This window comes from Pocillopora damicornis, chromosome 14 (genome assembly GCF_964200805.1).
Source record: "Pocillopora damicornis chromosome 14, jaPocDami1.2, whole genome shotgun sequence".
NCBI classification, from domain to species: domain Eukaryota; kingdom Metazoa; phylum Cnidaria; class Anthozoa; order Scleractinia; family Pocilloporidae; genus Pocillopora; species Pocillopora damicornis.
Genome location: NC_142683.1, coordinates 16419630 through 16446982, shown reverse-complemented (window position 1 = coordinate 16446982; position 27353 = coordinate 16419630). Strand labels below are relative to the sequence as shown.

General features: G+C 38.1%; 1 long non-coding RNA gene and 1 pseudogene across 2 annotated transcripts in view; both read left to right on the top strand.

Annotated features, from left to right (window-relative positions):
- The window catches only part of LOC149034742 (uncharacterized), a 367942-nt gene that overhangs the window by 339448 nt on the left and 1141 nt on the right, over positions 1–27353 (top strand). For both annotated transcript variants that reach the window (XR_016183093.1, XR_016183095.1), the window contains exon 5: positions 27111–27193. This is a non-coding gene — a long non-coding RNA (uncharacterized LOC149034742). The remainder of the gene's footprint in view (positions 1–27110; positions 27194–27353) is intronic.
- Positions 16891–18161, top strand: LOC149034743 (uncharacterized; annotated as a pseudogene).

Here is a 27353-nt window from a genome sequence, read left to right as displayed (position 1 = left end):
ATCCAAATATTTTACAACTTTGAGGTCAAATATCTCCCGTTGCCAGAAAGCTACAACACTTATCTTAATTACCCTTTATAACCCATCATTTCATCTCTGAAAATCATCCAAAAAATCTTTGGGCACTACCGTATTTTTGTCTTGGATGCCTTTTAAAATCTACGACTGTGACAAGTTTCTCTCAACTACACCTGTCACGCAATTCTTGCTCTAGGCGGTCACTTGACCTACAGAACTAAAAAAATGTAGGTTTATTTTGTCAAGTGACCGCCTAGAGCAAGAATTGCGTGACGGGTGTAGTTGAGAGAAACTTGTCACAGTCGTAGATTTTAAAAGGCATCCAAGACAAAAATACGGTAGTGCCCAAAGATTTTTTTATTCTTCTTGTTATTCTTTTCCGTTTACTTTCTTTGTTTTGTTTTGTTTTGTCTTTTTTTTTCTTCTGGTCTGTAATGATTTCAATGCTTTCAGGTTCTTTTCTCAGAATTGAGCTACAGTAAAAGTATGCTTCTTTGTGTTGTTGCCTACAGGAGCCGCTGCTTGTCTTGAATTGAAGAGATTTGAAGAAGCAATCAGTTGGTGTGATAAGGGACTAGCTGTATCCTTTGAAGGAATCGTTCATTTTTAACCGTGGGTATAATGGAAATAGTTTCCATAATTTGATGTTTCAAGGGAGAAAATACAAAGAAGGGTATTAATTATGATGGGAACTTGTCAGCTCATATACTTTAAGTGTGTGTGATTAAAAACATAGGAGAAGTTATTACCTCATGACTAATGAAATTACTCCTTTTAGCCAATTTGACTTAGTTCTACTATCCATGCCAATAACTGGTACATTAGTTTAAATAACCCTTTAATTTCCCAGACCAAATTTGTAATTATCCTTACTGTCAACCATACAATTCTCGTAATGTTAGTACAGAGAATTCAGTATTGCATCAACTAACTATTTTCAAATTGATATATTTTTTTTTACTCTCAACACTTTTCTGATTGATATTGTATTGCTATTGTAAGGAGAAATTCTCTTTTGGTCACTCACGGGAGTTGAGGGATTAGAAGACTAATATTCATCCAGTTTATACATAGTACTTGGGTAGATGATCTCTCTAAAACAAGCCAGAACAAAAAGCTCGGTAATGTTTACATATCTTATGCAGATTTTCTTGCCTTCGACCTTTTTTCCACTACTTAGAGACTCGGACTCGTTGTGCTTTCCTATGGACAAATAAAAATTCTAAAGACATGTATTTGTGTTGTAGACTCATTTCTTCCAATGCTGTAAAACATTTGTCTGATGTTAAAGCTATATCAATTTCAAAATTGAGCAAGTGCTGCTCAGTTTTTGGAAACTAGGGATTAAATCTAGATATTTCGCGTTAAATTTTGAGGCTGCACACAGAAAAAACATTTTTTGAAGTGTAGATTTACTTCATAACTGACTTTAAGACTGAATGTTGATAAATCATCTACCTTTCATGCAAAGCCCTCATAATGGGCCATTTTATAGTTGTGTACTTAGTTGCTAAGCCTTTGATTTGGAGTGAGGCTGAAGGTGACCTTGTTGTGATAGAGACCAGTATCTAGAAACGATAATAACAAAGTAGTTTGCATTTAAAAAGCAGCAATATTTTTTACCGTAACAAGGTCACCCTTAATCATCGCCCTTGTTCAGAGGCTTGGGAACCAAGCACGCAAATGTTAAAATGGACTATTACACATCAATATGATCAGAAACATAATTTTTTTTGTTTTTTCCACATTTTTAACCCTTAACATGAAAAAGATTGACAAAAACAATAGGATCTTGTTGGCATTAAGACTTCAGTCTGTCAGTGAAGTGGGAGATAAGTCCTTGGAGGAAAAAGATCCTATTAGTCAAGACTATGGTAGTGCAAGTTCAGGTGATGTCAAGAAAGTTATAGATCTCTATAATCGGGGAGAAGAAGTCATAGAGTACCTCAACCTATATATTAAAAAAGCTAAAGAAGTAGGAGACAAGCATGGGGAGGGTAACGCTTATGGCAATCTTGGATATGCTTATTTTAGTCTGGGTGATTTCAAAAAAGCCATAGAGTACCACAACCTACATCTTAGAATAGCTAAAGAAGTAGGAGACAGGCATGAGGAGGGTGGTGCTTATTGCAATCTTGGCAGTGCTTATTTTCGTCTGGGTGATTTCAAAAAAGCCATAGAGTACCACAACCTACATCTTAAAGTAGCTAAAGAAGTAGGAGACAAGCATGGGGAAGGTGGTGCTTATGGCAATCTTGGCAATGCTTATGGCCGTCTGGGTGAGTTAAAAAAAGCCATAGAGTACCACAACCTACATCTTAAAATAGCTAAAGAAGTAGGAGACAAGCATGGGGAGGGTTGTGCTTATGGCAATCTTGGCACTACTTATGGCCGTCTGGGTGATTTCAAAAAAGCCATAGAGTACCACAACCTACATCTTAGAATAGCTAAAGAAGTAGGAGACAAGCATGGGGAGGGTAACGCTTATGGCAATCTTGGTAATGCTTATTTTCGTATGGGTGATTTTAAAAAAGCCATAGAGTACCACAACCTAGATCTTAAAATAGCTAAAGAAGTAGGAGACAAGCATGGGGAGGGTGGTGCTTATGGCAATCTTGGCAATGCTTATACCCGTTTGGGTGATTCCAAAAAAGCCATAGAGTACTACAACCTACATCTTAAAATAGCTAAAGAAGTAGGAGACAAGCATGGGGAGGGTGTTGCTTATGGCAATCTTGGCAATGCTTATGTTAGTCTGGGTGATTTGAAAAAAGCCATAGAGTACCACAACCTACATCTAAAAGTAGCTAAAGAAGTAGGAGACAAGCATGCGGAGGGTGGTGCTCATGGCAATCTTGGCAATGATTATGACCGTCTAGGTGATTTCAAAAAAGCCATAGAGTACCAAGACCTACATCTTAAAATAGCTAAAGAAGTAGGAGACAAGCATGGGGAGGGTAACGCTTATGGCAATCTTGGCAATGCTTATTTTAGTCTGGGTGATTTGAAAAAAGCCATAGAGTACCACAATTTAGATCTCAAAATAGCTAAAGAAGTAGGAGACAAGCATGGGGAGGGTGTTTCTTATTGCAATCTTGGCAATGCTTATTTTAGTCTGGGTGATTTCAAAAAAGCCATAGAGTACCACAACCTACATCTTAAAATAGCAAAAGAAGTAGGAGACAAATCCTTGGAGGCAATGGCCTACTATTCATTAGGATACGTTTTTGAGTTGCTAGGTAGACTGCCAAAAGCCGTTGAGCATTACCAAGCTAGCATAAACTTATTAAATTCCTTGAGAGTACTTCTAAAATCTAAAGATGAGTGGAAAGTTAATTTTCGAAATCAGCATCAAAAGGCGTATACGGGTTTGTGGAGAGTTCTCGTAGAACAAGGTCATGTAGATGAAGCCTTATTTGTTGCTGAGAGAGGACGAGCGCAAGCTCTGACCGACCTCATGGAATCCAGTTTTTGTTGTGGAACAAGTCACCACGAGGAAGAAGATGAAGATTGTGCAGTTTTAAAAAACGTTCCATCAAACACTGTCTTTCAGGCAGTGGACAAAGCTAACGTCAATCTTTGGGTTGTGTCCGAAGGAAAACAAGTTCAGTTAAGACAAAGTAGACTCAAAGGTTTTGTTTCAGAGAATGGTGGATCTAGCCAGTCCTTTGAGTCGTTCATGCTCGGTGTCTATACACAACTTGGTGTTCGTTCTAATGTGAGATGCGAGAATCGATCTTTAGATGCTTTGAGGGAGGGCCGTTCAAAAGTGGATGAGAAAACCAAAGAAGCCAACCCTCAACCTCACATCCAACAAGACGGATGCTTGAGCACTTTGTATGACATCGTTATGAAGCCGGTGGCTGACTTGATTGAAGGGGATGAGCTACTCATTATTCCTGATGGACCCCTGTGGATCGCTCCTTACGCTGCATTGAAGGATGGTAATTCTAAATACCTGTGTGAATCGTTCACAATCCGAGTCGCTCCATCGTTAGCAAGTCTTAGACTCATTGCCGATTGCCCAGATGATTATCACAAAAGCAGTGGCGTGTTGCTCGTAGGAGATCCGTGGGTAGCCGAGGTTACTAACAGCGAGGGAGAGAAAGTCCTCGAGCAGCTTAAGTATGCTAAAGAAGAAGTAGAAATGATCGGAAAAATTCTGAATATCACCCCAATCACTGGCAGACAAGCCACGAAACGTGAGGTGTTGAAAAGACTCAGTTCCGTTTCCTTAGTTCACTTTGCGGCACACGGATGTTCGGAAACTGGCGAAATTGCTCTTACACCTGACCTAGACCGAATATCTACTGTGCCAACGGAGGAGGATTACATTTTAACGATTCGAGATGTGTTGAATGTTCAACTTCGGGCCAAACTTGTTGTGCTTAGTTGTTGCCACAGCGGCCAGGGCGAAATCAAGGCTGAAGGTGTGGTTGGCATTGCGCGCGCTTTTATGGGGGCTGGTGCTCGGTCTGTTGTGGTGTCCCTGTGGGCGATTGAAGACGAGGCTACTCTTGAGTTCATGAAATACTTTTATCAACAGCTTGCAGGAGGTAAACGAGCAAGCGAGTCACTGAACCTGGCCATGAAAAGCCTCAGAGAATCGGACAAGTTCTGCGACATCAAACACTGGGCGCCCTTTTTGCTGATTGGAGATGACGTCACTCTTGACTTCATGGCAAAGGAAAGAGAAAATTTAAATATGAAATCACATAAATGAAAACTTTTTATTTCATCTCAAAATGAATGACGCAGGAACTTGGAAGGTTTAAATGCTTCTCTATTTTGGCGCTTTTTGGCTATTTTTCATGACTTTTCACTTTTTTGTTAAATGGAACTTGAGATGTGCAACTTTACTTTGGTGAAGAAATAAAAGCAGTCTATTTCATTATATTTTGATCGGTGGAATTGTCTTTTTTTGTTACCTTCACAAATTTAGATGCTTGCGAAGAGAACGAAATGCAACAAGGCCTCTGTTATGAAGAAGGTTTCCATTTCCACCAACATGTCAGTCAGCTCTGTTCCTGTATTACAATCAGTTGTATGGAAAATAATTTAAAGGTTATTTCTTTTACCCAACCAGGGGCTTTTCCATCGGATTTTAATTACCTATATGCTCTAAGCTTTTGCTAAGCAAAGAAACAATTTGTCATTTGCAAAAATTGGCGAATTTTTATTTCCAAAACTTTAATTGAATGTGTATGTGAATTGAATATGTGGATTGATCTTAGACCGTTTTCTACATCATAAATTACTTTGTTACAATTTACCTTCATCTTTACAAAAAAATTGATTAACATTTTCAACTCAATCCATTTTAATACAATTTAGTTCTGTCAGTGCCAAGATTGCCATTCTAAGCTTAATTTGAAGAAGTAAACATCAGAGATGATGTTATTAAATTTACTAACCATATGTTAGAGACATTACACCTACTTTTAGGGGTGTAGCCAGCCTCTAGTCCCGTAGGCCCGGCCTACAATTGTTTTCTTCCCGCTTGACTTTTACTAAAAGATAATATGACTCTTGCAAATGTTGAAACAAAAATTGAAATTTGTGAGGGAAGAGGCTTACATTTAGTCAGAAAGCTGGCTACAACCCTGTTTTCAATCAAACGAGTCTGGCCAATTTTTGTCCGTTTTACCAAACACTTCTCCGTTCGTTTTAAAGAACGAGGACAGAGAGGCTAAAAATTGTCCATGTAATCTAAACTAGGAAAGAGGGACGCAGAGTTCACTATAATTAAGGTTTCCATAGGTGTGACTTTTATTGTAGGTGACATGGAATTTGTTGTTTCTAGTACGACAATATTTACGCTCATAAATGAGAGAAGCAGTTAACGTAAGCCATGTAGTCCTCAATGGGAATTATTGTGGTGAAAAGGCTCATGAATTAATGTAAATCTAGTGCGTAGTTGAAAAGGTTCAGGGCTTCAGGATAAAACTTCTAATTGTTGAAAATCACATCTTGAAATTTTTTCATCGCTTTAAATTTACCTCAGCATGATTTGAGGATGTCTGGTGATATGCGTGGTTGAATATAATGTAACTAGGATTTTAAAGACATGCTGGGACAGTTTCAACTAAACATGGTTTGTATAATGTCAGTGTATTTCGTGTGAAGTGTTTTGATGCTATTTTTAATTTAAGTTGAAGATAATTGTTCATTTACCTTAGTTTATATTAATTAACTCATGAACTCCCAAGTTCTGAAGAAAAATTCTCCCAACTGATAAGAATGTGTTTCTCTTTGCTGCCGCTTGTTCCGAGAATTCGATGTAACATTATGTTTCTAGGAAAAGATTATCCTCCAGTTTGGATTTTCTCGAATTGTTATTGACTTCATGTTTGTCGGTGTATTAATACCGTGAGGAGAATTTAAATTATGATCAGTCTTGGGAGTAAATGGCTTCATTTTAGTGTCTCCGTTTAGCGCGTATTTTACTTAATGCCTTGAACGATTTAATGCAGTTTCTATTGTGCTTATTTTTTTTACTTCTTTGTGTAAGAGAAATATACAGTGTATAAAATACAAAAACTGCGTTGATTTACATTGTCTGTCTCCATATTCTTAGGATGCACGTAAGATGTAGAGAAAGCAGATCCTATGGGGACTTCAATGCTTGTTTTGACCCGCGCGCCAAGTTGATAATGTGTGCAGCTAACAGTGTACTAACATACCATGTTTCAAGCCCCCGCCCACTTAACAAAAGCGCGTCATCTCTTCGATTGTGTCTCTTTCACTGTCTATTGTTCTCCGTATTGCCACACGGTTTTGAACGCCGACGGACGTGTTCATATTGTTACATGTCTGCGCCTTTTTTTATCTTTTTCCTCACACAAGTTTTTACACCTTTTCACATTTGCGTATCCCTTTATTTTTCTCCTTCCTCTGGTTCCTTCCATTTTTTTTTATCGCAATTTTCCTTTATTCCCCTCTTTACGCGCACCTCTTTTATCGCCCTCAACTTTGTTCTTCTGCGCGCTTCATAGGACGCGACTATCTCCTTGTCTGTTTCAGTTTTCACTCGTCTCAATCTTCGCGCAACGTCAGGCTTCTTACAACTCATATACCTCGTTACTCCCCCATTGTAGTTTTGATCATGCGTATTATGTCCACTTTGGGATGGTGTCCTCTTAAAGTCATCTCTAGTGAAATCTCAGTTTTCCTCTCCATTGATTCCTAGTCCACAGGGTGCCAGTACTTGCTCTCCTCAGTCCTCTCATCATAATAGCAGTTATAAAGCGGAAGAGCTCCCTCCAAGTCTCGGCGACATAATCGGTGCATTTTGTTGGAAAAGAGTCCCTCAATGTCCAAATTAAGGCCTCTTCTATCATCTGATTGGGAATGGGTCAAACTCTCGCGCAGGGTCCATCTACAATGCGAATCCAAGATGGTGGCAGGCCAATCCACAGCCGGACCCTACTGAGTCGGTAGCCACCATCTCGGATGTAGACAAAGAGAAGACCCTGGGAAAGAGTTTTGACAAAACAATAATTAAGAAAGGATAAGTTACAATAGTGCTTAGAGAGATAGTCGATAACAACTTGAGAGATTCATTATGAGCAAACATGTTTCGTCGATTATTAAACTCCATGTCTGTTCGAATACGCACCCCTATATGCCCCTTTTCCCCGTCCCTGTACATCCCTGTACTGCAAGTTTTATCATCATACGGCACAATACAACATTATACCCCTGAGTAGCACTGTAAATCCGTAAAATGCAGTAACTAGACAACGCTTCAGAACAATATGTATCCCTAGATAGCACTAGGCTTCACTCTACTTAATTTCAAATCACCATACAGTGCTATATAAACAAGTTCTCCAATTTGGCGCCAAAATAAGTGCAAATATTTGTCTGCGGTCATTTTCTCGAATTTTCTGTTCCAAGATGCGGAAACTGTGAGCTTCGAGGAACAGATAATATCCAAGGACAAATATCCGTACATATTTTCGCGCAAAAGAGACGCTATTGCGTTTTTTATCCTTCAAATATTTGCAACGCACGTGAAAAATGTTAATGAACAGCTTATTGAATTGAATACTCGATGAAAACCTCTGCGTCGTTTAAGGAAAACATAGCATTTTCCAGCGCAGTCATGGCTCGTCTGACGTGAAGATACAGAGATCGAGAATTGATTACGCCTTCAAGTTTCAAACTCGTAAAGGCGGGAAATATATATTGAATTCTTGGATTGGACTCAAAAAGTCTGAAACAAAATCATTCATGATCATGGTTGTCAATTCTGAATAACTGAAATTCGATTCACGTTTACTTTAGATAATAAATTTTACTGCCATTTTGCCAGTTGTACAAAGAAATCAAGACACTGAGCAATACCCACAACAAGACACAGCTACACTGTTGTGAATCTCCATCCACATCTTCAATAGAAATATGCTATCACGAAGGTAGTGCGCGTGCATTTGCATTTTAAAGTCACTTTTGCACAAAATAACGACCCGATTGGCAGGAAAACAGGCGAAAGACGCAACAGAACTGGTGCTTTTGCGTTTGCGTTTTGGCGTTTGCTCTCTAAAAAGCCCGAGAAAACGTTTTCACTGTTCACTGGGTTCTTCTTTAAAACCGGAACTCGTTTCTTAGCGACTTGTTCAAGTACTGCACTAGTTAAGATGTATCTTAAATCTTTATACAATAGGAAATAGACAAACAACAGGAGGCACCTTTTAAAGGGCATTAAACACGTTAGGATAAGTCTGAAAATTCTTTAGACAACAATAGTCATCAACAATTTATAAACATCGGTAGCAGTTGCGAAAGTTTACGCGTTATATTTTAGTGTTTTGCATTTGGAAAACTCATTTCTATTTATATGATGACTAACTCTCTTTCTCACATATGTGATATGTATAAGGACAGCCAACACGCACTTGAAATTTTTCGTGACTTTAGTTTCCTCGGCCAAAACAAACTTATTTTCACTATGGATATAACATCTCTTTAAACTGTCATTCCAAATGGTCTCCGGGCCCTCAAACATTTTTTCTATCATCGCATTGTTAAGGAACCTAGCTCTGAAACACTACTCCGTCTGGCCGAACTCACACTCAATTGCTTTTCATTCGGTGGTAACTACTAAAAACAAACTAATGGCGTGGCCATGGGTACTAAAATGGGACCCAGTTACGCCAATCTTTTTGTAGGTTTTATCGAACATCAATTTTTCAGTCAATACCACGGCCCAAAACCTGAACTCTACGGCCGTTACATTGACGATTGCAACTGCGCTACCTCCTCTACCAAAGAGGAGCTCACTCAATTTATAACCGCCATCAATTCCTTTCATCCGGCTCTTAGATATATCAGGGAAATTTCCGACACTTCTTTGGCTTTTCTAGACATCAAAATTTCAATTGAAGGCAACGGTTTATGCACTAGTGTTTACTACAAATCTACAGATTCACATAGTTACTTGTTGTATTCATCTTCTCATCCATCACACGTCAAGAACTCCAGATAGATAGATAGATAGATAGATAGATAGATAGTTTATTCACCTTAAGAACTTGCAGCCAAAAGCTGAATTGCGATAAGGTTTACAAATGCGAAATTTCTAGCTTACTAAATTACAACTAATTAATTAATTTCCTAATTAAAAACTGTTACAGCATGACAAAATTAAAAGCATGCGTCGAATTCCTATGTAAAATAAGTAACAAATTAATATCTAATTATCACCTACGATAAACGTAACTTAAGAGAAAGCTATTCTTGCATCTTTCAGTTTTACACCTCGGACGAATAAATGTTCTTTGTTCTCTCAGATAGTAGCCAGGTTGGTATTTGCTTGGAAGTAGTTTATGAAGACTGTGAGATTGATTTGCACATATTTCATTGAACAACTTTGCTGCGATTGCCTCTCTTCTATCATACAGCGTTAAAAGTCTAGATATTTCCAGAGCCTTTGCATACGAAAGCTCGGGATAAATAATCTTCATAGCATGTTTTTGAAGTCTTTCTAGGTCTTCGCTTAAATAACTTGGTAAAGCGCGATGGAAAACTGGGCTGCCGTACTCCAGGGTAGACCGAATGCATGTAATGTAAAATAGAAGAAGCTCTTTTGTGGCGACATGCGATCTCTTCAACTGTCTTAGAAAATATAGTCTTGTAGAAACCTTCCTAACTAGCTCGAACATATGGGCATTCCATTTTAAAGCACTACTTATATTGAGTCCTAATAATTTTATACTTTTCACAGTCTCAAGGGTCTGACGGTTAACCCAGATAGGATCAAATTCTGGTTCGTGTTTTGCGAAGCTAATCCTAAGCCCTTTACATTTCCTTTCGTTTAACTGAAAACCTTCATCTCTTGCTTGTATTGCGAGATCGTCTACCATTTGCTGAATACAGCTCTCTTGGCCTTTAGCTATCACCTCTGAAATTGTGGTATCATCCACATATTTCCACATCTTTACTTCTCCTGCATTCAGATCATTAATCATTATCAAAAATAACCATGGCCCAAGCTTGGTCCCCTATGGGACACCAGCTGGAATGTAACGCCATTCGGAGAAGCAATCCTCGGCCAGTTTAACTCTCTGTGTTGTATCCGATAAAAAGTCAACAATCCAGCATAATATGTGGTTCGGAATATCTTAATCTAAGAGTTTACACACTAAGATGTTGTGATCAATAAGATCGAATGCTTTACGGAAATCAAATAGAACCACCCTAATCACGGCCGAATTCCCATCGGAGCTGACGTGCCAGTTATGTCATACCTTCTTCACAGTTTCTCAGACTTCGTCGTTTATGTAGTGACGACTCTGATTTTTCAGAAAAGTCAGAGCCAATTTGCCAGTTTTTCGATAAACGTGGCTATCCTGTCTCTGTCGTTCAAGCGGGCACCACCTTGCCCAACAAATTGATCGACAGTCAGCACTACAAACAGCTGAGAAGGATAACACTGACCGCATTCCATTTACTCTTACATTTCATCCTCACAACCATGCAGTTAAATCTATCATTCTTAAAACTGACTGGATTCGACATGTATTAGTAAGCTACTTTCACGTGTAACATGACATCCAGTTAGGATCAGCATACTGTTTCCCCTATTTCTCCATTTTAAACGATTCCAATCCTAGTGATGGTATGATATATTTTATAAAGAAAAGTTAGCATCAACTCGAGACTCTACATTCATTTTTATTTAGGAAAGAAAACAAAACAAACCAGAGATAGCGAGTATTTAAAACACTTACCGTTTAAACACTTTCTGTCCTATGACGCTCTTAATGGGTTCAATGAGCTGCCAAAATTCTCTTAAAATGCATTTTTGTTCGTGTGACAGCGGAATGTCTCTGATTCTTGAAGTCGATGTTGCCGGAGCAACTGAGACGTATATTTCGATTCTGTTATTTCGCGACGCAAAACAACCCATGGCATTTACAGTTTGACTGTTAAACCTAAAATGAAGGTGCGTAGACACTGGCTGGATAGATTAATGAATCCAGCTGCTTTCCCTTGAGAAAACTGTCATACGCTGTGATGATGGGTGATGTATAAAAACTCTGACGTTATCTGTGTTAAACGTATATCTTTATATCGACAAACATCTTGACTCGTTGTTCACACTAAATGAAAAGGCAAAAATTCCGAATTTCTGCCTGAAAAAACTGTCATTTGGTCGAAAAAGAGCAGATATGCCCTGTCTCCACCAAAAGCCTTGATATTAAACTTAGTGATTCGTGCATGAGTGAAGATTGGAAAATTGTTTAACATTTTGACAAACAAGAACATACTGGCAACAACTCAGCACTTCAGCTATAAATTTGCATTTTAAATATGGTAACTGTGTCTTTGTACTACCAATTAAACTTCTGAGTTGTTCCCCTGACATGTCTCGAGCCTAAAACTGTCGCCGAACAGTCTCCCTCGGTGATTGGGCCTCTAGGCATCTAACCTTTCTCTATAGTATTGGCACATGGCATTTGATGATGAGGTATTATGAAATGTTGTTACTATTATTAATTTGCAGATGTCGTTGGACTAACTATCAGCGATATTGATGAGAAACCGCTAATTTTCAAGCACAATTAAAGTTCTATAAGTATAGACAATGTGCAGTTATACGCCCTACTTGTGTAATTAAAAGAATTCATAATTTTTATAGTATTTTTGCGGTACTTTCATCATTTATTCATTACAATTTCGTGCAAATGTAAAACGTAGATTAAAGCTGGCTCGATCCGTCTTCATGGAGCATCCGGCGAAAACGTGTGAATCATTATATTGGTGTTGGTGCGGAAGAATTATATTTCTTTAGCTATTCAGACATCCCTCAACGCACGAATTCAGGCGAATTTATTCATTCTTTAAGTCGTGAAGTCGGAAATCAGGAGCGTCCTATCTATTAGAAAATGGAACATTTGCGCTAAAATGTCCGAAAAATTAATAATACCTTTACAAGACAAAGGGATTTTTCACAATATCTTTGCTTCGAAAAGTCAAACGATGATATGAGCCCTTCCAGACAAGTAAAAGTAATTCTACATTCTTAACTAAGTGATTTGTGACAGTGATATTGCTCTGTGTAATTTTGAAGTGATCCTCAAGTGACATGCTCCAGTGCATGACGAGATATAACCTCTCTCAGTTAGATTAACTTTGTATTCTTCCTTGACGTGACATAATTATAAATGACGTCACAAACCTGGGCTCCAGGCTTCTGCAGTGATTATGATGCTGACGAATAATGCAATGAACGCATGTCTGTGACGAAAAAAATTTTTGCATTTTAAATTACGCATTGGCATTAGTTCATGTCTTGTGTGAGCAAATTTTTTTGGTTTGAGTCGATGGAATTAACTGCTTCGAACATCTATTTACGATTTCTTGTTCAACCCGACAGAGAACTAACGAAAGGAAGAAAACCATGGAGAACAATTCTCAAACTAAATCTTCACGCCACTCAATGATGTTTTACAATATAAAAGGGAAGAAGAGCTCAAAAGAAACTTAGGAAAGAAAGCAGGCCAGGGACACGCTCCAGAGGTTCAAAAATTGTGAGGATCTGAGTGGTAATTATAAACGACAACATAAAACATTAAATCTAAACTACCATAACTTACAACTTAGTTCTTTTTTATTTATTCAGCACAACGCTTAAAAGGAGAATTGAGAGGTATGTATCTTTGCATCATAAAGAGAGTGGCTTTCTATTCTCGAGACCCCCACGTACTACTGCTGCTGGAGTCTGTGCAAGTCACTCCAACTAACCTGAGGTCGGTATATACTCATTGCACACCTCATGAGAAATTGATGGGACAGGGAGGGACAATCAGGGCGTTGGCTAAGTTTCAATTTCAATTCAGTCATTTTTAGATTGAAGACGGAAGCATTGTGGTTTCTTAATTTAGTTTCTTTATTGCCAAAACTAAGATTAAAAGAGCCAATCTCCTCGCTGTTTGCCAATACATCAATTGTGTTCACTGGCGACTGCGGCTCACTGAGAGAGGCTGAATGTTTTTCGACTCGAATGCGATGCGTGACATGTGCAAGTAAAAAAAAAAAACATGACAACTGTTCAAGACTGAAAACTATGAATAATACTGTCCCATTATTTTCCGTTAGCGTCTCTAATGCACGCAAATCTAATAAAAGGACTGTTAAAGGGCTGTGAAAGAGATTGGATAAGTTGTTGGTAGGATAAGATCGAAGCTATTCTGAGTCACTATGACTTGAGGTGGCAAAAGTCATCTGTTTGTGCTTGTGTCATTACTTTAATAGAAGAGATTCTTCTATAGTTGAAAGGTTGAAAATATATCGATGAAAAGCAAAACAATAGTTTTCTGAATGCGAAATCCTTCGTACGCTTTAATCTTTAGTTCAGTATGTCCTATATTTGTACGGGTACCTTAAAGAATGGCGTCAAAATCCACGGTGGTCCCTCTCCTTCATCCTAGCCCTGCTCCTCCCCCTCAGTGGCCTGCAGGCGGAAGTGACCGGTAGAGTTGAGACGAATGTCCTTGATAATCAGCTGCAAACAGAATAAGTGGAAATGCCCACTCTTGTAGGTGCGGTAAAGGACAACTGCAGTGGTGTCGTTGTTGTTACACTCGAGGAAGGTGAAAAGTAACAAAAACCATGTCCAGGGAAGGTGAAGAAATTGGTAAACACAAGATCGCTAAGGTGTTTCGCGATCGTAGTAGCCAGACGAGGTTGCGTTCACAATCTATCTCTGGAGACGCAGAGTTTGAATTCACATTTCCAATTCCAAGTGAGTTGAAAACGCGCGCAAATGTTTTAAGCTAATTTTACAAAGCTATTGTTCATTAAACTGAGCTACGCTGACAGTCTCCTCAGTTCATAGGAGAAAGCAATTTAAAACTTTAGCATGGAGGCTACGCGTACTCTTTTCTAGGAACTAGGGAAGGAGCGCCAAGGAAGACTTTTTAGTTGATTGATGTATGTCTTCATTAAACATTTTTTGTGACTCATATCATATTAATTAATGTTCACCTCTCCTTTTCAGATTTTCGTTATCCACGCATATACACCCGTCAAAGGATTCTTTACAAAACGATTTAATCAGGTAGAGTATCTCTATCTAATCCGAAGAGCATATGATAATTCTATCACTTCAAGAGACTTTAACCCTTTAACTCCCAAGATCTGATTGTTAATTCTCCTCTCTCGCTTCTACACATTTCCTTTTAAATTGGTTACGAGAATTTGGTGTTAGATCATAATAATGACTTCTACCTGATAAGTTTGGGTATTCTCATTACCTGTTTGCAAAATACTGTTTAGTTATAATAGGGAGAAGTTACATGTTCATCACTTCTGAAAGTTAAAGGGTTTAAAGTTATTTAATTAAGGCAAACACAAGGTGACTGTTAGATAATCCTTAAGTAGTACATGTAATGTTATTCATATGTTATGCATGTAATGTTTCACTATCTTCGATTGCTGAAAGGTGAATAAGCGCATTGAAATCAAAATTGATTTCCCTCAGGCTCTGCTCACTGAACTACAAGTCTGCTGTCAGGTGACTAACGTGGACGCTATTTTAGTCCCTTAAATTTCTCATTTTTCAATATATGCGTCAGCAACTGAAATTAGATTCATGAAACAGGGACGCATTTTGGAACAAAAATCATGGCAATAACTGGTGTCGGTCGCAAAGGTAGAACGGACGATTACTGGTCATTCTGATTTTTCGGTCATTGCTAACGTAATTTAATTTTAATTGCGGTCATTAAAGCATCATCCTAGGCAGACCCTTACAAAAGTTTCACCAAAACTGCAGAAACGTGAAGATATTGGCTTAAACGCACAACATTGGAGTTATATCAAGGTGAAAAAATTAATTTTGATTTCAATCCAGCCTTTTTAATTTTCTCAAACACACTTGCAAGTGCAATGACAACTGAATGTTCTTAATAAAGACGAAAGACGGCTGCTCATCCCATTTGGCGCAATTTTCGATCGAGCGGCGAAAATAATCCGAGATTTACTTCGCCACGCTCTGTGATTGGTACAGAAAACTCTCGCTCCTTTCGCAACCAATCAGATGCAACGCTAAACCCAATCGTGACTTGTACCCTCGCGTGTTCCCGCGATTTTTGCAGTCTGCTTTTTTCTTCTTTGAATTCATATTGGCTCTTTGAGATAACTTCCTCTTCTCTTCGGCTTTGATTTCATGACACTCCATTACTTTTGGTAATTCTGTTTCTTTCTCTCTATGCGATCGACAGAGAAAATGGCTTTGACGAATTGTAAATAGCCTGTTCCTCGTCTGGTCAGTAATGCACATGGCATAATATTCGTGTTTTCGTGTTTCAAGCGAAATTGTTAGTTAATTCTTTTGTTTCCAATTAACATATAAAAGGATTTAAACCCTGATGATCTAATTCCATTTTATTTTTAATACTGAGACTGCCTGCTCTCTTTGTTACGTACTTGTTCAAATGCATCTAATTCAGTGTTTAAAATAATAAGAGGTGAGGTTGATTCAAAGGATTGCTCCTAATCTAACCTGAACTGATTAACAAGGATCTTTACATTCAATATTTCATTTAATTATATCATAAATCAGTGAAAAATATCTATATTTTCGCTGTAAACAGAAATGAAAAGAAGTATATCGACAGTTTCGCTGTTTTGCAGACAACTACTAAACTGACAAGTTGTTCAATCAATTGATTTATGCATACAGTATTTCATTTTCGTCAAACGCTTAAACGTTAATTCATATGATCAAATTCCGTTCAAACAAGGTACAGAAATCAACAAGGAAACTGCTTTGCATGGAACATTAACTCGAAAGACTGGAAAAGAAAGGGAATCTGGTTTCAAAAAGGGTCTAAATATCTTGAAGTTTTCCTCTTAAGAAATGACAATTGGAAAACACAGCTAACTGATGATTAACACGGGTTCTCTTAGCTGCAGAGTATCACTGTGTTATTTCCTTCCCAAGAAGCTGAGGCGTAATAAGGTTTGTCAAGAGATAATTCGCAGGAGAGCGAATGGAAGGTATGCTGAAAAATTATATCAGTATCAGGGTAAACTGTATTGATCATACACGATTGTCTGGTGATCAAAGAAACCAATCACAAGTGCTACATACGTAAAAGCTGGTTTAGCTTACGGCTAAGGCACTTAAAGAGCGTGTTACTGTATTTACCATAACAGTTGTAATCTTTTAAGTTCTCAAGAATAAGAATTAGGGTAAAAAAAAACTACCGTATATTCGGTTAAAAGTGATGGAGTCTTTCGACCGCTTAGGGGTGCAGCTGATATCAATGGGAAACTCTTTGTAATATTTTTCTTATATTTGTTTCATTATAAGGTCAAGTTAATTTTATCCTATCCTAATCAGGTGGTGTTGACATTGCCATGACAACTTGTATTGAGATACGCCGGCCACTGTTACAGGAATCAGCCGATTGCTACTGGCATTTTTTCCAGGACAAAGACAAAGAAATCCGTATCATGTAAAACTCTCAGCACTGGCTTTCAGTTTGTTGTTGCTATGGCAGCTAGTTGGAGCATTTTTGTAAATGGTTCGTGATGTTGCTTGCTTCCGGGACAAATCCACTGCATATCAGTGCAAAACAGATGCGGCTTTCCCTTTTTCAGAGGATGTCATGATGGTGTGGCTGGCTTCGCTATGTATTTTCACCGCTATCTCTATAGCTGCCCTTCAGAATGTTCCGCAGTTCCCCGGTTACAAGGCAATCTTACATCGGCTCACATAGGTTCCTTCATTTTGGACTTTAATAATCCTTTTGACCGTCGCCTTGTTTCGATATGTTAAGCTACTAATTTCTATCAAATCTTTGTCATCTTGGGTCGTAATTGTTTGCTTAATAGTAAGTTACATTCTGAGAACTTTCGTTGTGGGATTTTTAAATTACACCAGGTTGAACTCCTTAAAGCAGAAATATCCCATTTACATTTTTGTTATATCTAAACTAACAGTGTTCTTGTTTTTCATTGTTACCTTTATCAATCTCATGGCTACCCTTTTAGCCCTGAGTGTGGAAATCCGCGAGATGCATAAAACAGATCGAGCTAAGAACTCGCTCGATTTGAATTTGGATACCGTAAACGAACTGCTGGAGGTCTTTGGTACAACCACTTTTAGAATTAAGTTAATGAAATTCTTTTGGGAAAAGTTTTTCATCGACGACAGGAACATTCTTTGTTTCCATATACCTTTGGAGTGAGAAAGACAGCGAAAATCGAAAGAGTTTCATTCTCGTCCTCAGAGTCAATCGTTTTCGCTTACCCTGATCACATGACCAGCTCACTGAAATGATTGCGCTCACTTGGAGCGTAAAAAGTTGTTGCCTTTTTTTTTTTTTACAATTCTTGCTTCTTGTTGTTACACCTTACCTATTATGTAGATCAGTTTTTCAGCGATTCAATATCGTTTGAACTAAATGTTTTAAAACTTTCCTTCTAGTTAAATGTTCTAAATTTGTATAATTTATTACCTTGTTTTAATTGTTAATGTTGGAACAGTGCGACACATGAAAAACACAGTGTGTATTTTGAACCACAAAGCCATAATTTCGTCATACTATACAACAGAAGCTCTCTACTTCCGGTTTTCTGTGTCATCTACTTCAAGCTTGAGCCTCAGTTTTTCCCGTGAAAAAACAACTCCTAATATTAGACAGCAACGCTGTCGGCAAGTTTGTAGTTTGGGTATTTGTCTTGAGATTTCGCGTCCGATAACGCTTCTGTTTAATTTTATTTGGACCTTACTAATCTTAATGAGTTCCTTTGAGACATTCCCAGAACGGATTGAGGAGGCAAGGTTGTAAAAAAAGTTTATAGAACAGTCAAATGTCGCGTCCGTTTACCCGACAGGGTGACTTAACCAGGTTGTGTAGGATCTTTATACATCGGGTAAATGCCTTTATTTTGAGCTTAAATTAACTCTTTTGACGGATTTTCTATGATTTCTGGTGTTGTGAAAGTCTGCTACAACTACCGATGATTGCTAAGTTTAATTCCAATACTTCGTTGCAGAGAACTGCCGTTCCGCGTTAGTTTTAAACTTACCTTAAAATGCTGAGGAATTGACAAAAATATGTTAGAAAAGTAACAGTATTTACGTAAAAAAAAAAAAAATAAAATACTAAAAACCAGGACTCAATAAAGGATGCAGAAGCAGCCATTCAGTCAAATCTAACTTTCCTCAAGGCAATTATGAGAAGTTAGGTATGTTAGCTGTGCTACAACAAAAAAGGGAATTTATCACTCCAAGGTAGATGATGTTAAATCTTGTCTCAACTGACTTTAATTCAGAGGTTGAGACCACCCTAATGTACATTTGAATGCAGCGCTTGACTGCTGTGCCATGACTTTCCATTATGATCAGAATATTATTTTGAGTTAGATGAAGGACTCAATGCTGAATGCAAAGAAAAATTTCAGCATAAGTATTTTAGTTTCCTTTTGATGAGTGAGGTAGTGGTGTCAGATATGTTTAGTCACTATCTCGCTGTTTTGAAAAGAAGTAAGGACTTAACTCAAAACTGTAAGAGGACTTTCCTCATTCGTCAAGTATAACTCAACTTCAAGTGCCATAATACATGTAATAATAATGTAACTTAAGAGACGGCATGAGTTAATCTTATTCTTGGTGAACTTCAAACCTTAGTTTGAGTCACTTCCTAGGAATCAATTATCAACTGATTGAGTAAATCAAATATGTGAACTCAAACTAAAGGGAAACTAGCATTAGAATCAAATAAAATTTTTAACTTTGTATATAACCTAGTCCTAGAAAGATTAACTAAAAACATGTACCATTATAAAAATTAAAAAATGGGTTCCATTTTTCCGTTTTCACATTGAGTAGGAGAAAAATTGGGGTTCTGGCGCATTTTAATATCCACCTTGATTTTTAAGGCAACTCATGAATTTAACCTTGAAATCAACCTTGATTTCAAAAAACAGTTCTTGCACATTTTGGAGACAACCTTGATTTCAAGGACAACTTAAATTATTCACCTGTGAATAATCTTCACACCCTCTTCAGAATTTCTCACTCGTGAGTTCTGAAGAGGATGCGAACAATATCAACCTGAACGATCCTCTTGTCGCGCCATCGGGGTGTTAATTGTTCGTTTGAAGATTTTCAAATATTAACGTTGTATCTTCCCGCAAAGAAGTCGCGGCGTGCCTTCATTTGTTCTTCTGTCAAAATTGTATCTTTGTAAATGAGAAGTTATCTCATAAATAGGTCAAGAAGACTCCATGATCTTTCAGAATCTGATGATTCAATGGAATCCTACATATGTTCTGATAGACATCAATAAACTTATTCTCCTTTACATCTCCTGATTTCTTCATATCTTCCGCATAGCATCTGATCTTCGAAAGATCATCAGACTGAATAGCTTCTCTGAACATGCTCGTCCTCTCATTCTCAGTCAAGAAGAGGTCCTCAAAGAGCTTGAATAAATCATAACCATCAGTGTCCTGCACGATTTCTCCTGCGAATTTCACAGTCAACCTGTCAACAAGAGCTCTTGCGACATTGTTCACGGTAGACATTGTTTGCGTGACCACTAACTGTTGAGTCAAAGATGAGTGAAAGAGATCCTGATACAAGGACAACTCCGTCACCAAGAATTTACTTAAAATTTGCTTTTTTGAATGAGTGCCTGACTCTATATCGGCAGAGAGCGAGACCGCGTGAGAACTCGCAGGAATGGAGGCGCTTCGTGACAAAAGTCACGCACTTCCGGTTTTAAGCTTGCACAGAGTTATGGACTAGGGGACTCCCCCTTTCGTTTTTTACAGCGCGCAATTAAGATTCTTCGTTCTATAACGAAGCTGTCGACTCTCTCTTGATACTTTCGCAGTCTTAGTGACTTTTTTTTAAAACACTTCCATAATGGATTGAGGAAGCAAGGTCGTAAAGCAGTCAAACGTGCCTTCCATTTCTTCGACAGAGGTAAGAACGCATGGTTGTATCAGATTTTTGAATGTAAGGTAAATACTGTTATTTCGAATTTCTCAGTCAACATTTTCTCCCTCAAATGCTCTTAATCTGTCCTAATTTTCTCTGATCTCCGGCAGTGAAAGACGTTCGTGCAGTTAACTAACGAGGATTGCTAACTTTTACTTGATTCTGGGGTGTATCAATTGTATTACCGCTTCGTGTTATTTAAGAGCTAATTAGGCTGAGCTTGTTTGAACAAGTTACAGCTGTCGAATTCACAAAAATTCGCAAGCGATACCCGGCATTTACCTTGGATAAAATAAGTAATTCGGGAGAATTAAAAGGAATATTAAAGTCATGGATTTGATTTTGTGCAGGCGCTGATGATCGGAACACTCTCAGTTTCGTCTGCGTGTCTTGCACACAATCATGATCGTGTTTTGCACTAGCTTTCGTGTCAGGCTAATATAAGTATTAATTTAATGTGCTCCCCAATTTACGATGCATGTGATCAAAAACCTATAGACATTTGCAGCTTATTTCACGTGTTTATTTTTATTATTTCATACAGTTTAAAAGTAATTTTTTCCTTTTTTGAAAGACTGCTAAGATTCTCCCTTTTAACTTTACTGCTAATACTGATTTCCATGTTAAATATTGAGAAACGATGACTTTTCTTCAAATGTCACCTAGTGATTTATTGGAAGCGTCCTTTCAACTAACTGCCTTTGATTTTTAGGATTCCAATTCATCAACTGGTAATGATAGATTGGTATCTTAGTAAAGTTTACCTTTAAATGGGTAACAGAAATCAGCCAGGTAAGCCTGATGAAATGCCAGGGGGAAAGGGGATGGACTAGCATCCCGTCCAAGGGGTGTAGTTACTCCCACTCACTTCATGTGAGGAAACCAGTATTATAAGCTCAGGGCCTGGATGGGCTAATGCTCAAATACAGACTTTACCTGACTACCTACAGCCTCTTAAATAATTTGAATTGCTGTTGTAACAAATTATATGAACTTGCAACACTTGCCCAATTTATTTCAGTCAATTGAAAATGTATTTTATAAATATTGAATCATATTTTAGTACATATCTTTGTTCTTTTGCTGCTTTTATAGTATGACATTAATTGCTTGTGATTTTGTGTCTATGTATCCCTCCCATTCTCAGAAGGGAAAAAATATTTATTTTACAACTGGGAATATGTTGAGCTGATGTTTATTACCATTTACAACCAACTTTCTTTCAGGCCAGGATAACTTAAGCAGCACCTTTGTAAGAAGCATCAGTCTTCTTACAGTTGCTATGGCTACAGAAAGAAGGCCAATTAAAGTTCCATGTGAAAATGAAAACTTACCTGAAAAAGAAAATGCACCAGATTTTGATGAGGACACTTTGCGAGGTGAGCTGTGTTGAGCAGCTTAATGAGAGCATAATGGCGGTCACGTTTTGCTGTAGCTCCAAGGTTCAAAGAGGTTTTCTACTTTTAGGCTTGATTTTAACACATCTAAATGTCATCCATAATGCAGCTAAGTATCCTCTTCATCAGTACACTACCTTGATTGTACCAGAAACACTAAGTACTGCAATTGAGGGCGTTATTTGTCTTCGGACTCCTGCCGGCGACAAAAACTTCAAGCCCGCGACTTCTGGCGGTTTTTGTAAACGCAAGAGTTCCTGGAGTTCATGCAGAGTTTTGTACTATGCAAACTCTGTGGCTACTACACAGATACTTTTACTTTCTGGTGATGTAGAGTTAAATCCGGGATGGCGAGGCATATCTACGGAAGGTGAAGATTATTTACTCAACTTTGCGAGTGAAATCAACCGTGGCTCAAATAATTTCAGTATAGCACAATTGAATGTTCGAAGCTTGAGGAATAAGATGGATGAAATCAAACTATTACTTAAAGTGTGTCGTTTCGACATTTTAGCAATTACCGAAACATTTTTAGACGCGAGAATATCGAACAAGCAACTACATGTGGATAACTATAAGATTGTTAGAAGGGACAGAAATACGGGACAGGATGGAGGTGGCTGCTTGATTTACATTGCGAGCCATATTTGTTATTCAAGGCTCAAATCCCTAGAGCCCCCTGATGTTGAATTAATCTGGATCAAAATTATGCATAATTCGTCTGCGTTGATATTAGGAAATTGTTATCGACCTCCTTCTGACTTCCAGTTCTACGAACGATTTTGTGATTGTCTGGAGAAAATGTGGCTTAGGCACAGGAATGTGGTGCTTGTCGGTGATTTTAACTCGGACTATTTTCGTAGCTACAAGGGTGTTACATCATACGCCGGTAGAAGATTACAAGATATACTCCAGCAATTCAGCTATAGCGTAATGAACGATAGGAGCCAGCCAACAAGAGTTACAAGTGAGACAAAAACACTGATTGACTTGGTTATTACCAGCAAGCCGGAGATTATCAAAGGAACTATTAAAACAACTGAGTTGGGAATCTCAGATCATAAGCTGGTTCTTGCTACAATATGGTCCAAAATAAAAAGGCCGCCTCCAAAGATAGTCAGGGCCCGCACCTTCAAAAGATTTGATCAAGCTACTTTTGTGAAGGATATCGAGAGTGCCCCGTGGTCAGTATGTTCAGTGTTTAACGATCCAGACGATTGCTATTGGGCGTGGTCACGCATATTCAAAGATATCTGTCAGGTGCATGCGCCTTACAGGGAAGTTAAAATTAGGAGCGTCTCGGTACCTTGGATAACACCGCAAATACGGCACTTGATGAATAAACGTTTCAAAATGCTTAAAATGGCACAACGTCTGGGTGATCCAGACCTGTGGGCTGAGTATTCGGAGTTGCGGAATAAAGTAACACGGGAAGTGAGGCTTTCTAAGAGCAGATACTATTTGGAACTGTTCAATGAAGTGAAGGATTGTAAATCCTACTGGAGACTGGTAAAAAATGCGACAAATGGCAAATCGATTACCCCGATATTAGGGATCAGGAATGCGGATGGAAAAGTTGTCACCTCCGATCTGGACAAAGCGAACATACTTAATGAACATTTCTCAACTATAGGCGAAAAACTGGCCAACGAATTGCCGAATACCAACTCGACACAAAGTAACATTCATGTATCTACCGTCACGCCTTGTGTTATGAACATAAATTTATCGCAGGAGGTTATTGTTAGTTCGATGGCTAAGTTGAGAGCCGATAAAGCCTCTGGGCCCGACAGAGTTGCTCCAAAACTTTTAAAGTTTGCCGGTGACTCAATTATTCCATCTTTATTGTCTGTTTTTCAAATAAGCGCCACCTGCAACAGCGTACCGACTACTTGGAAGGCTGCAAACATCTCAGCTCTCTATAAAAGTGACGATGAAACCGTTAAGCAAAATTACAGGCCTATCTCGCTATTAAGTGTACCAGGAAAACTGATGGAGTCTATGGTGGCCTCAACTATTACCACGCATGTCACTGAACAAGGACTTGGGAACCCTCACCAGTGGGCGTATAAAAAAGGTCATTCCACCGAGCTGTTGTTAGTGAAAATAACGGATGACTGGAGACAAGCGATCGACAAGAAACATGTTGTAGGCGTGGTTTTTGTAGACTTTCGTAAGGCGTTTGACGCAATTCCCCACTCCATTCTGCTCCGAAAACTTCAAAGTCTTGGTGTAGCTGGGGACTTGTGGTGTTGGATAAGAGATTACCTCTCTGGAAGAACGCAAGTAACGACGATTAATGGGTGTCAATCTCAAGCTATGCCAGTTACTTTTGGTGTACCTCAAGGGTCGGTGCTGGGCCCTACCCTGTTTTCCATCTTCTGTAATGATCTGCCCAATATCACTGAGGGAATAGATGGTGACCCACAGCTTCACATGTACGCAGACGATACCACCGTCTATGTCTCAGCTCCGACCTACGATCTGGTGGCCTCCAAGTTGAATGAAGTACTAGCAAGGCTATATACATGGTGTTGCGAGAACTGTCTCACTCCACATCCCACCAAGACGGAATATATATTGCTTGGTGGACGCGGAAAATTTACTGGGCCAAAACAAGCTATTAAGATAGGTGATTATGTTGTCGGGGAGGTTGTTTCTGCAAGATGCCTAGGTGTTCAGATAGATAATGCTCTTAAATGGGATCATCATGTATCGGAGTTAGCTAAGTCATATACGCAGAAGTTGAATTTACTTAAATCCTTGTATTTCCTTCCTATACAGGCAAGAATTGATTTCTATTTTAAGGTTATTCTGCCGTCTGTGACATATGGTATGTTAGTTTGGGGCTCTTGTGGTCGAGTATTTTTCTCAAGCTTAGAATCTATACATGTTAGAGCGGCGAAAATAATATTTAACTTGGATTGGTGTACTCCAAGCAAGGAGGTTCTTGCCACAGTAAAATGGAATACCTTAGAGATTATGTATGAGAAACGATTACTAATCTTAGCGCATCAGGCTTATTATAATCTTTTGCCACGTCCCATGAGTCGTCACTTTGAAAAGTATGTAAGTAGCTACGACTTCAGGAGGAAAATGACATTTAAGTTACCTAGACCTAAGACCGATATGGTCAAGAAATCATGCTCATACAAGTCAATTACTCGGTGGAACGCTCTGGAAAATCAAATGAGATCAATTCAAGACGTTGACGCTTTTAAAAAGTCACTCAAGTGTATTTTTAAGCCACGTATGTTATAATGATGTACTATGTAGAATTTTTATTGTTGAAAATATGTAGAAATCTTACATTAGTCTTCTTATAATTAGTTAGGAATTTAGTTTTATTGGATTTAGTTAGGAATTTAGTTTTATTGTCCGTACACGACCACATCAGCTTTTGCTGAATTTTTTATCGTGTTTAAATAAATGCTGTTGTTGTTGTTGTTGTTGTTGAGCTTCAGCTTCAGTTATTGTCAGAACTTCTTCTATTCCACCATTTTCAAGAATGTAAGCAGATGTGGAGAAGGATATAATTATACACTGTACTGTATTAATACTTTAAAAGATATTTGGCCAGTTATGACTCTCTTCTATGATTACAATATGCTGTTCATTTAGAGGATCTATGACACAGAAACCTTTGTTATTTTCTTTTCTAAAAGTGCAAAGCAAGTACACTGTACACAAAGTTATAATAAGTAAATTCTTTATTTGATCATGGTACAACATCCATTTTGTAAGTTTGCATCATAGTTACCATCATCATCATCATCATCTTCCCATTATAATGCAACAATCAATTGAAAGCTTCAACCTCCCCCCCTTCCTTTTCCCCTGGGCAACCCACAAGCATTTGATCAATTTTCATCCAAGCCAAACAAGGGAAGGGGGGGGGGTTTGAACCTTGCCTGACTACATTGGGGAATTTGAATCAGAAGCATCAAGACTTTATAATAGAATACAAGTGTTATATTGATCTCTAACTGTAGAGGTGTTTAAGGTAAACAATGCACTTTTACTAACAAATGGCTTAGAAGGGAAAAGTCTATAAGGTTTAGGTTTTATGCTTAATCATCATCACCATTGTTACCCACATTATAAGCATTATCATAACTATCATCTTTTTTATCATTTTTCTTATCATTTAGGCAATGACATACTGTTTGTCTATATTAAGTAATATTACTTCTGGTTGTTTAATGATGGCAACATTTGGATCTTATCAACTCATTAACCATCTAAATGTATTGAAAGCAGAAGACTCTTCTACACCTATAATTATGCCAACTCTCCCTGATTATCAGGGAGTCTCACAGTCACTGAAGCAGACTCTGAGGGTCTCCCAGATGGGTCATCAAACTTTCAAGATAAAAGAGGATTTGGTTCAGCTCCACACAAAAACATCACATTTGAACTCCAGATTTCCTACATCTAATGTTATCTGCCCTTTTATTAATATTAGGGTTCTTATCTTAATTTTCTTGATTGCACTTGGACTGTTTCAAAGTAGGGATTACACTTTCTTCTAAACAACAACCACAACAGTAACTGAGTCTGATCGGTTGAACTTTCAACCAAAAAATCTCTCATGAATTTACTGAGAGGGGTCTTTCCTGTGAAGGGGGAGGGGGGAGGGGGGAGGGGACTGCACACATTATCTAAGCTTTTCAGGGGATAGATTAAGTCAGGCAGATGCAAAAGTGGTATCTGGCACTATAGGAAAAGTCTGCAGATTTTGAATCTCCAGATCTTGGCAGCTCTGCTTATATACACTTATAATTATTAACTACAACCACAGACTTTTTTTTTTCTTTGCAGCCACAGCAGATGTTTATAGGAATAAAGGAAATGAGACCTTCAAGAAAGGAGATTTCATCAATGCTATTCAATTTTACACCAAAGGGATTAAAATGAACTGCAATAAGAAAGAACTGAAGGCCAAACTGCACAACAACAGGGCTATTGCACATTCTAAACTTGGTAAGATGATGAGAGCTTTAATATGCATTTTTTCCCTTTTGAAGCTATTGGGCTGTTAATAGTAGTTTCTGAAAAAGGTGATAATTTTGAATGTAGGCCTTGTCTTGGCCTCTTAAACATACAAAGAAGTAACCTCTTACCCCAGATATCAATGAGCATCACAAGTTTTCCCTAAAATTGTTGTAATGGTGGTTGGTTAAAATGCTACGTGTATGGCTGATCAGAGATATTTATTTCAATAACAGGAAATCATCAGTATATTCACTGCATGGGGATGCAGAAGCAGCCATTGAGTTAACTCCAACTTTCCTTGAGGCAATTATGAGAGGTTAGATATGATAGCTGTGCTATAATAATAATAATAATAATAATAATAATAATAATAATAAAAGAACTCAACACTCTAAGGTCAAATGAATTTCAATATTGTCTCAATTGACTTTAATTAAGAAGTTGAGTCCAACTTGATGTACATTTGAATCCAGCTC